Below are 11,029 nucleotides of genomic sequence, written 5' to 3' on the forward strand. Positions count from 1 at the left end.
CACCCCGTGTGCTGCCCCAGCCAAAGCTTATATCACCCGATTACATGCATATTCATTATTTCCCCCCAAATAATCATCCATATTCAAAAACTGATTAATAATTTTGCATAGCTATTACACATGCAGCTTGAGCTTAAGAAGGTCCAGTTTGTGCACTCTGTCATGTCCTACCGGTTGCTGAAGAAATAGCATTTGAAGATTTTTGTGGGAACTCTTCCATATACGGTGGATAATTGGTATCAGAGTTTGTTGTTATCAGTCTCCAAACAGCTTGGCTCTCACTTTCTCTTCTGTTTTGTCTTCTGTACTGGTCCAGTTTGTGCACTCTGTCATGTCCTACCGGTTGCTGAAGAAATAGCATTTGAAGATTTTTGTGGGAACTCTTCCATATACGGTGGATAATTGGTATCAGAGTTTGTTGTTATCAGTCTCCAAACAGCTTGGCTCTCACTTTCTCTTCTGTTTTGTCTTCTGTACTGTAGACTTGTAGTTTAGGTTTTTTCTCATTCCTTTCCCAGACGGCCAAGGTTTTCATATGTCTATTGTACAAGTATTTACAAGGTAACATAACATCTCTGGCATTTCCAGTTCTCTGCTCTTCGCTGGGTCTCTTCCCAGCCCTTGGGCTCATTTCCTCAGACGCAATCTCTCCAGGAAGTCACGGGGACCTCCCTTCACACCCCTGCTCTCCAATTCCTGTTCCAATGAAACTTGCCCACTCTCTGCATGATGTTCACAAAGGTCTGCTGAATTTTGCAGGGAAGCACAGCAGCTTTGGCTGCGCTAGCCAAAGCTGTTGAACATAGGCTTAATTCTCATCCTCTTACTATTCAGCCATCACCATTGATTGTGACTGTAGGTGGAATAGCAGCAAAAAATGAGGAAACCTTTGCTTAGAGCTTTCAGTTTGGAAATCCATGTAAGGCAACTTCCTGGTCTTGCATTTGTACTATGAACATCAATCTATGAACAAAAGAAAAGTTCTCATTTTTAATGCGTAAATGGAGACTCTGTAATCTTGAAATTGTGACTATCTCTATGCAGACCAAATGCTGCCTTGAAAAGCCTAGCTCTGCACTGCGCTCAGGGCTTTTGCACGCTGACCCAATTGATACCTGTTGGAGATAACACAGGCTTACGGGCTTAGCCGCACGAATCATTGTTTCTTAGGTGATACAAACTTCTGAGATACCCAAACAACTAGAATATGAATTTCATATAGTCTTTGCCAATGTTTAGCTTGACAACAGCCTCTATCAAAACTTAAAATAGAATAAACATGTTAATCTGATTAACTGAGACCTGTTTTTAAACTGGACAGTGGGAAGCAAAGTTTGTATGAGAAGACAACTTGAAATCGCAAGAATTCACCCACAAATGCTTGAAAAGCGAAGAAAACTTGCAAGAAGCGATCTTTATTTCATACAAGTACATGCACCACTAGCCGGCTGTACTAATAGAGAGTGTGCCAGCAGCAAGCTGTCAGATTAGGTTGGGCTAATCAAATCGTATTACTTTGTTAGGCATGGCTCATTGAACAGCCATTGTGAAACTGTGCACAGAAATTCACCAATTCTTACAGCCTTAATCAAATATAAACATGAAATCCGAGTTTTCTTTAATGCCAGTTACAAAATTGAGCACAGCTTTCTCCCATGAAACTATAAACACAACACATCAGATTAGAACAACCTTGCACAGGAACTGTGTTTATATTTGAGCTAAAAGCAAAATTGTGTTTCTTTAGCAAATGTGCTAAAGAGAAAAATGAAGCAAGCCAGTGAGAGACATTTTAGTGCATCCAGATCCTGTGTGTGCATGTTTAATGTAAGATTTTTAGGCTGCTGTTGTTAAAAAAGTATGTTTTATATCAATCATTACTACTCAGAAAAAAGGTTAAATATCAGCTAGTTAGGACCAGCCAGACTTTTCCATGGACAAATTTTCCACTAGCATAACTAGAGATTTCAAAGTTAAGAGTCTCAAAATTACACTGTGAGTCACAGTAGGGCTCCTGGATAAAAACATGACTTGGTCAGCAAATACCAAACACTCTAACTTCTCTTTCAAGTATCTGCCAAATGTAAGCATGAAGTACAGATGATTATTAAGACATTTTTGTTTTGGTTCATAAACATGGATTTAGACAATCTGTTTCCAGACATTCCAGTGTGGGAAGTTGGCTTTGTACACGACACAGAAATTTCTATAAAATACATAAATGCTGATTTTTTTTCCCTCTGAATCAATAAATACTATACAAGGACAGGAAACTTTTGAGGGTTTAATGAATGAAATAACCTGGGATCACATCCTTTCTTTACTGAGGTTTTAGGGACAAAATATTATCTCCAAGGCTTTGCAATATGAAAATGGTAACAAAACTATTTTGCACATATCTTTATAACTGAGCTCTGTTTCTCGCTGCACATCTCTAGTTTGCGGTGCTTTTTACATCAGTAACTATTAAAAGAAAACTGAAGAGAATCTCAAATACGTGTTAAAGCTATGAAATTTGTTATCCTAAAGTCATGATTTTAATGGCCGTCAGGAACTGAACTCCTGCTGTATTATGCTTGACTGACATGTGCATCCCATTTCAACATAGATTCGATAAGAATCATAGATCTACATTCTTTCTGGATAATTTGACAATAACATTCATCACCCGTAACTTCCATGGTTATTGCTTGAAATGGATACGTTTACCTCTACGTAAATTATTGTGTTAAAGACTCATTAGAGTAACAAGCTTCTGACTTAGAGTTTTCATTAATCTTTCATCTATAATGAGCATGCAGCATCTGTCAAATAGACAGACAAATACTTTTGGAAAAAGAAATACAGGGAAGATTCTTATGTGAACCACCACCAGGCTGAGTGGGGCTTATCTTCCAAGCATTCTCCTTCCCTTCTGACTTGAAGGCTATGGGCAGGCAGACCTTTAGTTCTGTTGTAACAATGGAAATTCATGGCAAAATCTGACTGCAACCATGCATGTCTTCAAGACATACCCTAGGTAGGTTCTACAACCTAACACTGACTACTGGCCCAGAGCCTCCCTCTGGCTCTCCCACAATAACTGAATCCTTTCAGCCAGTTTGGTGATGGAGTAAGCAATGCTGAATTTTGACAATGAGTATAATGTCTTTTTGGACAGGACATGAAGACAGACTCAGCCAGCTGATACAGAGTAGTTCCTGTCTCTCACAGATACGTGAAATATAATGTGGATGTTATAGATCTTCTGCAGTGAGGTAGCTGCAAGCACTTGGTCCGAGTCTTCCCTCGGCCAAGGCTGACATTCTGTTGCCTTGAGACATTGCCATTTTTTGTTTAGCTTTGCTTTTTGTTCAGAGTGCCCAAAATAACAGGAGAGTTATGTAACAGCCAGAGAAAATGTTTATGTAAGAGTAATGCTGAGGGTGGGCATTGCATTCAGCAGAGCATAATTGGGGCTGCCTGAGGTTGTAAGGCTTCCTGAGCATTTGGTGATGAAAAGAGCTTGGCAGCTCATACCAAAGACCCTTGGAGTAAAATAGTATGAGTACAGTTACACGGTCAGGAGTGAACTAAGGTGTAAATCAAAGTGGCAGTGTAGGCACAGTTTGCAAGTTACTCTCTCCAGAAGCAAGCCCTATGGTGGACCAGCTGCTGGCTTGCAGAACCTCTGCTGACCTCCCTGGAAGGACAATGGACCTCCTCAAGCTACCATTTCATAAGAACACTGATAACTGAAACAGAGAGGCAGATTTTGAAAGAGTTTCAAAATAAACCATGTTGACTTTCAACAAGAGAATAATGTAGGTGAATGTTTGAACAGCAAAAAACCATTTGCGTCTGTGCCGCAGTTCTCAGCATACTAAATCAAGCTTTTCTCCACGTAAGAGTAGTGCAGGGCATCCAGAGTTAACCCCAACCCTTGCACATGACTCTTCTTTACAGCACTGAGTCCCTCTCCTGATATCTTCCTCTTCTGCTGGCCGTGCAGCTGCATAGTGGACTCCACTGCCCAGGCTTCCTCTTCTGATGTGACTAAACCAAGGCTCAAAGAAAGCCTCTAAGTGTGGGACTGTTTCTGAACTGATGATAAGTTCATTTTTGGGGGGAAAAAAAATGAATTGCATGTTAATTACCCCTTCAACATTGCTTTTCATTGAACAGAAAGTTAGCTTGGTTTAGCACGTTGTAGTAGATGCCCAAGCTGTATGTTCAGAAAACTAAAACCCCAAGGCAGGCCATAACACACTGCAGGAGATGTTTTAGCACTTGCATCATTAGCCAGCAATAAGCTAGGAAGGTAAATCCAGCAGAACAGCTGCTCTTGACCATGGACCTCCCGCCTCCGAAGTGTGTTTTTCTATGGTAATTATGCATGTTTGGGGGCAGCAAACATTAAAGCCAGCTGGCCCTGCGATCACTGACTTCTCCCTGCTCTGTATGCCTGTATGTGGATGGAAAATAGTTTAATCAGCATTTGTCTGCACCCTCAGATAATTCTGGTTTGATACCTGTAATATTTAACAGAAGTGTAAATGCTTAATGCTGACCAGCCATATGACTAAAGAAGTGGCACAGAACGGCCAACAGCCTGACTGTCTCGGATCACTTTTTCCTGAAAGACTGCATTTGTGCAATCAAGCGTTCGAGCCTATACATGCATTTATTTCAAATGCAGTGGGTTTGAGGCTCAGAAAAGAGAACAATCTGCTCCATCAAGCCTCACCTGACCTTCACAAGTGCTCCAGGAGACAGCAGCAACTGGTACTCTAGTAAGAAAAAAATACAAATTCAAAACCAAAGTACTTAACAGCAAATTTTGGCTGTATCTAAAATGAGCATGCAGAGTTCAGCTGTAGTCTTGCCCTGACCCCTCCTTTCAGAGCTTAGTGCTGGGCAAAATTGTGTCACCAGATGAACAGTTACCTCTGTCTCAGATAGAGTATAGGGCAAAGTATCTGCTCTTGACACAAAAATCTCATTTCCAACAAATATTTGTTTAGGAGTTGCATACCCCTTGGGATTAACGCTCCATTCCAGTGACCAGCTGGGCCCCTGGTCTTTGCTGTCTTTGGAGTGATGTGGACATGTGCATGCAACGTCCAGAAAAACAAAAAAATAGTTTCATCAACCTTCAGTCTTGTCCTTCTGGGTAATAGGTATTAGAAGCTATGTGATGCTTAACAAAATGAAACAGCAGTATGAGTAAAGCAGCACAATCCACTTGAGAGCAAGACTCTTCTGAACGTAATGCAAGTACCCACTTATCCTTACCTTAAAGGTTTTGCTGCAGCTGTATGGCATTTAGCTAGTTCACCATGAAGCACTTCTTTCAAGGGCGAAATCTGGTTTCTAAGCTCTCAAATGACAGCAAAAATTAATTTCAAGAAATATTGAATAGTAAATTATGGGGATATAGCAGTTCCACAGAGTTTAACTTTGCTCTAAATACTTATCCCAAATAGCCCTTTCACATCTAGATGAAATCTGTTTCACTGAGTGGAAGATATTCTGACTTCCCAACTATCAGTCTTAATTTTTATTATTGTTTACAACCAGATAACTGAAACTGATGTGAATGAGCTATTCTAGTTACACCAACACAGCCCAGACAGGACAGATCGGTTTTTCTTCTATGACAATCTACCTTTTAAGTCCTGATTTACTCAGATCTCACAGAGCAAAGCTGCAGAAGAACAAGTTGGCTCTTTTTCATTAAAGTCTTAGTGATCAGACTGCTGACTCAGGGTGGGAGAAATCCCAGGATTTGCTCTGCTGAATCCACGCCTCTGAGTGCTTTTACCATTGACTGGAGGGTGAGCACGTGTCTTGTGATCATCTTCCCTGAAGTTGTTCCACTTCTAGCAGAACATTAGGTGAAGGCTATTTGAAATTGCTTTTCTAGCCATTAGTACAATTTTTAATTAAAATAGCTCTTATCTCTTTTCTAACAGGTTAAACATCCTAGACGCTACAAGTCATCCCAACATGTTCTTGGTCTAACCTGTAAAAGAGAAAGCAATAAACAAACAAAAACCAGCTACAGTTATCAGAAATGGCCAAGATGCCGCAAACCAGGATCTTTGCTGAATGCTACTCTGGTCGTGGGCCTATTTGCCCCGCAAAAGAAGGCTTTCCTGACGATACAAAGTTTGGAAAGACAGGAAGAACCAAGTCCACACTGGTGACCTCACCCTCCTATGACTGAGATAGGGGTACACATAGAGAGAAATCCATCTGTAAGACATGTCATATGGGTGGTTGTTTAAAATAATGCAACATATTCTGGTCTAATCAGGTACTGAAGCAGAAAAATTTTACCAGGTCTCTTGTAATTAGTCTCTTTGCATGTTAAAATGAGCCTGGAACGAGAGACAGAAGATCACCTTTGAATGCTACAATCTCATATTTTTTTTTTCCATTAACACAGCACTGTCATTTAACATAAGCCTCATTCAATTGGTAATAGTGTAATAATTCCAAAAATTCTTAGAGATAAGCATGAAAGAACTGAGCTGCTCGTGATGTGCTGCCCCACCATAAAAGATTTATAAAGACAAAAAAGTCTTTCCACTTGTTTCCTTTCTCTGACTCTGATTTTTTGTGTAATGCTCACGTTTCTTTCTCCACATATTTCTTTCTCCGGTAAGAAGAGAATTTGATAGTTGAACTAAAGCAGAACTGAAGAAGGCAGCAATGGATAAGAATTACACATAAACTCATAAGCACGAGGATTTTAAAAAACCTTCCATGGTAAAGGAGGATATCTGGACATAACAGTGATTGCCACATAGCTGTTGAATGCAGTAACACATAGAAATAAAACGTGAGGTGTTGACACGGTTGACCTTCAGCATCCAAGACAATTTCGGTTTTTGTCTACACAGTAGCTGTGAAGGATGGTGAAGGCCATCCTCCTACTGTGCTTGCTGGTGGCCATGCTTCACCTCACTGTCCACAGCCTGACCCAGGCTGACCACCACAACGACAAGCCTAAGGCAATTTACACTCAGTAACAGCATCACCATGAGAAATACCCTTTTGAGTCCTGCCAACAGATAGTCCCCAGCAACACAGACTTTGACTTTCAGTTTTACAGGCAAGCAACCACACAAGAACATTTTCTTTTTCCCCAGCCAGCATCTCCGTTGCCTTTGCCCTGCTGGCCCCGGGCCACTAGCCAGGCTCAGGTGCTGGAGGGGCTGGCCTTTAACCTCACTGACTCCCAGGAGGAAGAGATGCGTGATTGCTTTAGTCCCCCTACCGGTCGGGTGCAGCTGAGCATAGGGAATGCCCTGCTCATGGAAAACCCCCTGAAACCACTGAAAACATTCTGAATAACGTTACAAAAAATATAAAAGGGAATGCTGTTTCTAGTAACTTCCACTGAAGCTAAAAAAAGAGATAAATGATCATATAAAGAACAAAATCCGTGGGAATATAAACAAATACTTAAAAACCTTGATCCAAACACTCTAGTGGTAATTGTTAATTACATTTATTCCAAAGATAAGTTACGTCAATGTTACTTGCTGCAGTACCTCAGTGTCCCCTGCATTAAAACAAATAACCCACATTATTTCTGAATTATTTTTCAAAGAAAGGTCATTGTGGTTGATAACAGGATACAACAAATTCAGAGTTCTCATGCTTTGAAATCTCTTCCATATATAAATTTTTCTAGCATATGTTTAGGCTCCTAAACATAAAAGTTCATTTATTTGCAATCTTCAAGATTTAGGGAATTGCCAGAGAACAAGAGATCTATGCGTTTGTAAATTTTTCTGTCAGACTCCATCTACATACTATTTAAAAAATGCCAATGTTTTCACATGCTGTGTGATGTAGAAATTCATAGAAATTCAGTTGCATAAACCTCAAGGAAAACCCATTTTGAGGATTAAAGCCCTTGGAGCCCTATTCCACTTGTCTTAATGTAATTACAATCAGTCCCAAAAGTTTGACCTGTTCTTGCATGTAAGCTTTTCCTTAGAGCTACAAGACAAAGAAATATGAAAATGCATGGAGGGAGCTTAACCCGCTACCTTTTAAACTGCCAACATCTGCTGTGGAACTTGCTTTACCGGGAACTGACTGAAACCATAAAGTAACTCCCTGGATCCTGGTCAGTTTTCATTTTCTTCAAATAAAAATAAGGTAACATGATGAGATTACCTCATTTAATTTATCTGACTTAGAAATGCATTGTGCAAGTCCACACGAAATTTAACCTGGGATATTTAGTTGTCACTGAATAAAGCACAGCAAAGATGACAGGAAACAAGGTCTTTCATAAACTTGGCATACCTTTGATTTTCAAGAGTGAGTGTAAATCTTCAGATACGGGTTTTTCTGGCGTACGTTAGTCTGCACTATATTAATATATCCTCCTTGAAATGAGCATTTGATTGCATTCTTTCTGTTTTAAGCCTGCTGGGAAAATCCTTTCAATATTAAGGGGACTCACAAGGGTTATTTCCATAATCACTTGAAAGACGGTAAATATAGAATTCTGATTTGATGATTCAACGTAGTCAGAATCCAAAGTCTGAATACTATGATCAGGTTTTACAGTTACTAGCCTTTGCTCTGGCTTAGAGATTTAAGCAATGGAATAGGTATAAAGGAACAGACCAAATGATTTCATGGTTTGATACTTCTAGCAAAAATTAGAATCAGCATCGCATTGTGATGAGAGAAGAGATCTGTGTGCTGGGAAATTCACCTTTCCCCCCCATATATGTTCTAGTTAATGTGAAGTGTCTCCATTTCCCTTGTCTCAAGCACAGTCTGTTAAGGGTGGTAATATTGCAACACAGCAATCTGATCCCTCAAGGGGAATCAGGTGTGAATCCCAAAAGAAAAACCTTCAGTGCTAGAAAGACAATATGAAGTAAGTCCCCAAAACACTAACACCACTTGTGCTTGCTGTCCCATCGAGTGTCGCAGAATCATACAAGAAAGCATGGAAAAGCAAGCCTTTCTCCTTCCATACTTTCCCATCCTCCATACCATTGTCTTCCCATCTTCTTTTTGTTGCCATCTTTTTCAGATGAAAATACTAGCATTTTAGCACAGGAAAGACACCAGAAAGTTGGGAGCCTTCATATCAAGGCATGCTTTGGTTGCAGTAAGTACCATGATTTTCTTTGCATTAACAAGAGGGTAGAGGTGTATATTCCAAATATCGATTTCGGGCACCTATGGCTTAAAGGTGTTCATGAATCTCCGCATATCTGATGTGTTTTTGAACCTGACTGACGTGTCTGGAATCACAGGAAAGCCTGATGTGAAGGTTTAAAAATAAGTCTGCTGGCAGAAACAATGGTCTGTGAATTCCTTGCCCTAAGCTAAGTTCTGAAATTTTACTTATTGCTAGGGCTGGCTGATACTCTGAACTAGAATATTTAGCTGATAAATTAACTTTACACTCTCAGACTTCTCCAAGATCTGCAGATCAGGGTACTGTCTTCTGTCTGTCAGGGAAAGCTTGGGAGGGGTGTAGCATTTGTGCCGGAAACTAAACACAGCCCAGTTGCTGCATGTGGAAGAAGCAACCATGGATATCTGTGCTGGGATACCTTGCATCAGCATATCTAGCAGCAAAAGTGGCCTTTTTCTAACATGTGCTGTCCTGGTATGAGCTAGAACAGAACTAATTCTGTTCAGGGATTTGATTTTCCAGCTCAGTCTCTGCTAAGCGATGGCACTTTCTGAAGTTAACGGCATATTTTACCAGACAGTGTCTGCTTCTAGAAGTGATAACGCTTGATGTTTATATTGGGTTGGTGTGCAGAAAGGCTCCGGCTTGTACTGGCTCCTGTGCAGACCCAGGTCACTGCTCAATCCTGTGTGCCACGGTGGGGGTGCAGTCAGTGAGAGGCTGCACCTGCAGGGAGGAGCGGACAGGACAGGTGACCCTACACTGACCAACAAGGTGTTCCATCCCATAGACATCATGGTCGGTGTAAAGCTGAGGGATCGTGAGGGTCAAGCTCTTCCTCTCTTCTTCGATGGCCGATGCCCAAGGAGGACTCTGTCTGTTCTGCCTTCAATCCCAAACCATATGCTCCTGAATCCAGTTCCAGAATCCAGCTCCTGAATCTGGTTCCCACCTGCTGCTGAGTCCAGTCTGGGCCTTCCCCCAGTGTCTGCTCACAGTGTCGGTGGTGATGGTGACATGTTTGCTATCAGGAGGGTTGGGTTTGATATTGGTATTGTATATATTTCTATATATTTAATTTCAATATTATTATTACTCTCATTGAAGCAGTATTCGTTTTCCAATCCATAAGTCTCTCTCCCTTATTCCCTTTCTCTTTCCTCTTGGGGAGGCAGGGGGATAATAGAGAGTGTCAGTCATTCACCTAGTGGGCAGCCCAGCCCTAACCTGTGACATGTGCATAATACAATTTTTAACGATTTTAAAAGTTCTGCTGCCACTGAAGATCCTGACAAGTTTTAATCATGTGAGATGGACCAGACTTGAGAGGAACATCCCATTTACTGAAAATAATAAGAGACACGGATAAAGTAAAGAGAAAGGCGAGCATTCTTACAGCCATTCTGAAAGCAGCAGTTACAATGTTCTAACATTTAGGAGCTAGTAAAACAAAAAGATTAAAAGTGCCCAACAATAATGTAACAAAAAAATTTGTATCAAAGTTGAATTTCTACTGGCCAAACTGTAATTCAGTGCTGTTGGGATACATACAGAGATGTTCTGGAGCCCAACACCCTTCCCCTCCGAAACTGTAATTTCTTGTGCATTTGCTTGAATATTCTACCTTCAATTAATTCCACAAAGTGCGCAGTCACTAAAGCCTGTGTCAGATGCTCTTGTGGTGAGGAACACTGACTGTGAGAATACTTGCTTATCAAAACGACATTGCTAACAAACCCACCACAGGCTACAGTGGCCTTCTGCCTGGTTCCTGGCCTCACAGCAATTGTTCTGAGAGGCAGTAGCTGAATTAACTTAGTGCTAATTTGAATCATTTCACACCACATCCTCCACATCCAGTAATTC

At 40.8% G+C, this 11,029-nt stretch overlaps 1 pseudogene; it reads left to right on the top strand.

Moving 5' to 3' along the window:
* Positions 1–6,899: 6,899 nt before the first annotated feature.
* LOC104494335 overlaps positions 6,900–11,029 on the top strand; it is a 4,422-nt pseudogene continuing 292 nt past the window's right edge.

The sequence above is a fragment of the Buceros rhinoceros genome, unplaced genomic scaffold (genome assembly GCF_000710305.1).
Source record: "Buceros rhinoceros silvestris isolate BGI_N320 unplaced genomic scaffold, ASM71030v1 scaffold12725, whole genome shotgun sequence".
Taxonomy (NCBI): Eukaryota; Metazoa; Chordata; class Aves; order Bucerotiformes; family Bucerotidae; genus Buceros; species Buceros rhinoceros.